General features: G+C 45.0%; 1 pseudogene; it reads left to right on the top strand.

The window, feature by feature from the left end:
• The first annotated feature begins 2,854 nt into the window (after window positions 1-2,854).
• LOC119335454 lies at window positions 2,855-4,584 on the top strand (annotated as a pseudogene).
• The last annotated feature ends 817 nt before the right edge of the window (window positions 4,585-5,401 follow it).

Here is a 5,401-nt window from a genome sequence, read left to right as displayed (position 1 = left end):
GGGTATCTTGGAAAACCATGACACAACCCAAAGGTATGGGGGGTCTGGGTTTCAAAGACATTGAGATTTTCAACTTAGCACTGCTAGCTAAGCAGGCATGGCGGCTGCTACAGAACCAGAACTCCCTCAGTGCAAGGATTTTAAAAAGCGTTTACTACCCTAACACTTCCATATTACATGCGCCTTTGGGTTCACATCCGAGCCAGATATGGAGAGCTGTAGTAGAAGGCCGGGATGTCCTGAAGCAAGGTCTGATTAGAAGAGTCGGCAATGGTGCAATAACAGACATTTGGATGGATAATTGGATACCTCGTGATCATATGCTGAGGCCCTATGGAAGCTTGATGCCCAACCCTCCTGTACTGGTGTCTGAACTGATCAACTCCACAAACGCGTCATGGGACATGCAAAAGCTCCAACAAGTTTTCATGCCAATGGATATACAGGCTATTGTCCAGATCCCGATTTGCACGCGAAACATAAGCGACTTTTGGTCGTGGCACTTTGAGAGTAGTGGAAGTTTCTCGGTCAAGTCGGCCTACAGGATGTTGGTTTCAACGATCCAACGAAGGGAGGCATGGCTTGAAGAACGACCTGGTCCTTCGAACATGTTGGTGGAAGAAGGCTCCTGGAAAACCTTATGGAAGACACCTGTCCCCTCCAAGATAAGAATGTTTCTTTGGCACCTGTCGAAGCACTCACTTCCAACAGAAGATGTGCGCTCCCACAGAAAAATGACGGAGTCTACGTGTTGTGGACTATGCGGGGCAGAGGACTCGTGGAGGCATTCGCTTATCAATTGCACTGTCGCGAGATGCACATGGGCACTGGTGGATGAGGAGTTAGCGCAGCACCTGATAAGCACAACGGAACCGAACGCAAAGCAATGGCTTTTCACACTCATTGAAACCCTGCAGCACCATCAGTTCGTGCTCATCGCTGTAACGTTATGGGCAATATGGTCCTCTAGGCGTAAAGCAATACATGAGGGCATCTTCCATTCACCACAAGCGACTCATCTGTTTATCAAAAGATTTATATCTGAGCTTGTCATGTGCAAGGAAAGTCGCCCAGCAGCGCATGCACCTTCCGCAAGAAGGCCAAGACGATCACCAAGAATACCCCCACCGGGTTTTGCAAAGATCCATGTGGACGCGGGAGTTCGCTCGGGTAGAAGAGGTTCAGCTGCGGCAGTCTGCAGAGATAGACAAGGGAATTTCTTAGCAAGTTCATCATTGGTGATCCAAGGTCTTGAAGATCCAGCCACCCTTGAAGCGATCGCATGCCGTGAGGCACTGGCGCTAGCCGAGGACTTGCATCTACACAACTTCATTGTGGCGTCGGACTCAAGACAGGTTATCTCAGATATTAACAAGGATGCACGGGGGAGATATGGTGCAATCATCAGCGAGATTCGCCTTCAAACAGAACAATTTCAATGTCTTTTTACTTTTGAACGTAGGGAAGTGAATGTAGAAGCTCATAGTTTAGCTAAATTTTCTTTGTCTCTAGATCCGGGACGCCATTTCTGGTTTGGCCAATCCCATGATCTAAACCGTATCCCACATGTTGTGGATTTTGATGAATAAAGACTAGTTCTACCCAAAAAAAAAAGTTATGCAAGCCAGTTGTGTTGCATGTACCGCATATGATGCGCCGAACTGAAATATCATTGACGTGCCCAATCATCACACTCGATTGGATACCCTGAACCGTGTGCTAAAATTCACACACAATTTTTCCCCCCGAATCACGTGGGATGTTGTCAAATCATCGCACACGCTTCGGCCAACACAACAATGTGTAATGTATCTCACGCGGTTGAACAAAGTCAATCGTGCATGATGGGTCAAACATCGCACATGGTCCCTATATTTGCACAGAGTTCATATTTCAAATGCGTGTATTGATGTCTTCATCACACATATTAGGTCTTATAGGGCTTAATAGGACCTGCACCAATGAAAGTTAGATCTAGTACTGTTGAAAGGAGAGCTTCGGTCCTTGATGCGACCTAAAGCAGTTTAAGTGATACGTGTCCTAGTTTTCTACGGAATGTGATCCCTGCCTGCTGTCACATCAAGCCTAGTCACCCATTTGACACATGCGGCACGCGGAGCTCGCTGAGCATATGTTACACATGGACATGCTCTAACATGTTCATTAGGTCCCCGTAAAAAAAACGTGATCATTAGGTGTATTTTTGTTTCTAAGGTAAATTCCAAATTGGTGGGTACAATAGTATATTTCCTTTTAACCAGATGGCAATTGCAACCATGCTGAATCGGAAGTATTGTGTACGTTAGCTACTGCGCTTGTACCGTGTGTTTAAAAAAATAGAATTGGAAGGATTGTCAATCCTCAAATCAACGTTGTAGCCATGAGCATTTCTACAACAGTGGTTAGGTCGCCATGCATGAAGACTACACAAGGAATAGAGACTATAAATGTACCAGGACTAGGAGTATAGGATTTCATTTTTTTATGTGGCCCGGTCTCATAGACTTAATCAAGTCTAAGTCAAATGAAAGAACTTGCAAAAAAAAAAAAAATACACCGGTACCGATCTTCATACAAGATCCCACGAATATAGAATTGGATGAGACTTGGTTAAGTCTTGGTCAACTGAGATTTAGCAGTACCGTCTTTTGAGACGCACATGTGACAAATACCGAGCGGATGGATATAGATGAGAGTGCATGCATATGCATCCGCTAGCTTCACGAGGAAATTTATGCATATGCATCCGCTAGCTTCACTAGGAAATTTGTATATATATGTACCCCAACCAACCAGCCCCTCTTGGACAACCCAGCTACTACCTAGCAGCAGTAGCACCTCGATCAGCACAACACAAGGCAATATGCGTTCAGCTCCCCACCTCCACCTCCCGGCCTGGGCCATCCTTATCCTCCTGCACTTCTCAGCCTCCGTCCCGGCAGCCAGAGCACAGCAAGAAATCGGTGAGCAGGAATTTTCTATAGATGAACCTTTGTCTTAATTAACTCTTCCGCCAATGATTAAATCCTAAGGAGTTTGTACATCTCCTTCATGCAGACGATGAGTCGGAGTTCAGCTACGACTGCGGATCGGAGAACGGGCCGGAGAACTGGGGCAAGATCAAGGGGGAGTGGGCGACGTGCAGCACTGGGCGGATGCAGTCACCCATCGACCTCTCCAACCGCTATGCCGCACAGGCGCCCAACCTCGGGTACCTCAACCACACCTATCGCTCTGCCAAGGCCTCCATCCTTAACCGTGGCCATGACATCGCGGTCATGTTCCACGGAGATGCCGGGAGCTTGTGGATCAACGGCACGGCTTACCACCTGAGGCAGGTGCACTGGCACTCCCCTAGCGTCTAGCGGGCACCGTGTCAACGGCCGCCGGTACAGCCTGGAGCTGCATATGGTTCACCTCAGCACGGAGAACAAGGCTGCCGTGATCGGCCGCCTCTATAAGATCGGCAGGCGCGATCATTTCTTGCACGAGGTATGTTAGGTTTCTCTAACTACATCCAGCTGCTGCCAACAGATATATACTCCCTCTGTCCCAAAAATAAATGGCGTTGATTTAGTACAACGGAGGAAGTATCTTTCTTTAATCCGGCCTGGAGTTAAAGTTGTAAACTATTCCATTGTGCAGCTGGAGCCTTACCTGAAGAGGATGGCAGACACCAAGGAGAAGGAGATGATGGTAGGCATGGTGGATCCCTGGGAGGCGAGGGGAGATGGCGAAGCCTACTATCGGTACATGGGCTCCCTCACCACGCCGGGGTGCGATGAGGGAGTCATCTGGACCGTTATCCAGAGGGTATCCACGTTGTTAATGACTTTTACTGATCACATTTAGATCCCAAAATTCTAAACTTACGGGAAATTTGATTTCGGACATATGGCGGTCACTAACGCTCTTGATATTCTCTAACAATAGTGATCAAAATTTAAAATTAGATACTTACTTTTGCAGGTTGCCACCGTGTCGAATCACCAACTGAAGCTTCTCACCAACGCCGTCGATGACGTAATTAAGTTGTTCCATAATTAATTTCTCCAATCTTTTTCAATAAAACAAAGTGCATATATTTATTTGTTTGTACTGTGTGCAGGGCTTTGAGATGAATGCGAGACCCCTTCAGAAGGTGAATGGCAGAGATATCAACTTTTTCTGCCCTGATGATGACCGTGAACGCTATTACGCTGCTGCTGATCATTAAATAGCTCTATACTTGAGCCAACCTTGACAGGATGTGTTAATGTAAGATAATATCACTATATACGTTCATTTGACTAGCTTACTATTGTCGGCAAATAATTGTTCTAATGAAAACTATATATTTTGACATGTCCTCAGTTGTTGGCAACGGTGAAGAAGAGCGATAACATGGAACACTGCAAACGATTGTGACTCTGCCACAAGCAAGGATGTTTGTTGGCCTTGCCACGGTTCTTATAATTCCTTAATAAAGTCGATGTCACATATGTGTCGTTGTTGATATCTTCAATACTTGGATAGTAAGAGTCCAATCTAGTATGCTATCTTATTTGTGTTTTCTTTCCTCTATTGCAATAAAAAGCGCGTCGATCACGGCATTGCCATTTTCCTGTAATCATTGCACATCAGATCCAATCTAATGTGTCATTTTATTATGTAGTATCCTTGGCATCTTTAAGTCTAGTGTTTCGTTCTTTTCAGTTTTCATTTAAATTTATGTTTTATTGTCCAGCAAGAAAGCATGCTACAGACGAGTGAGGTGTTTTGGCTCCTAGGCTCATCTGCACCGCGCTGAATTAAAAAAACACATAGTAGAAAAATTCAAAAAATTCCAATTTTTTTGGCATGGTAGATAATTTGGTGCGTGATGTCCGCTACAAATTTCAAATCATTTGGGATTCTGAGTAGCTCGCGGCAAAAAAGAAAAATTTGGGGTTTATTAAAAAGTGTACTGTTTATATATTGTTCTGACCCAATTTGTCTTTTTGCTGAGATCTACTCATATGTCCAAATGCTCTGAAATTTGGAGCGCACCTCACGCACCAAATTATCTACCTTGCACAAAAAAAATGGATTTTTTTGAATTTTTTATGAATTGTTTCTTGACCGGGTGCAGTTGAGCCCGGGCTAAGAATTGGAATGGCTACGGATCTCTGTTTGTTCAACTTCCCTCTTTACCACACTATATAGACATGCTACTACACCCAGTTGGGTGACATAGTGGTGCTATATTCGTTGTTCTTGGCTTGGTATCATGCATGTGCATGTTATGCACGTTTTTCTTAAAATAAGTTTCGACTCTTATCATGAATTGGACCATGCATGATGCATGCATGTGATCGACTAGGCAATTTGCACACCAGGGGATGTGCATGGGCCGCCAATAACGCTATGCATTGTAGTACGC

This window comes from Triticum dicoccoides, chromosome 7B, assembly GCF_002162155.2.
Source record: "Triticum dicoccoides isolate Atlit2015 ecotype Zavitan chromosome 7B, WEW_v2.0, whole genome shotgun sequence".
NCBI classification, from domain to species: Eukaryota; Viridiplantae; Streptophyta; class Magnoliopsida; order Poales; family Poaceae; genus Triticum; species Triticum dicoccoides.
Note: the sequence above shows the minus strand (reverse complement) of the source record. Positions and strands in the feature narration are given on the sequence as shown.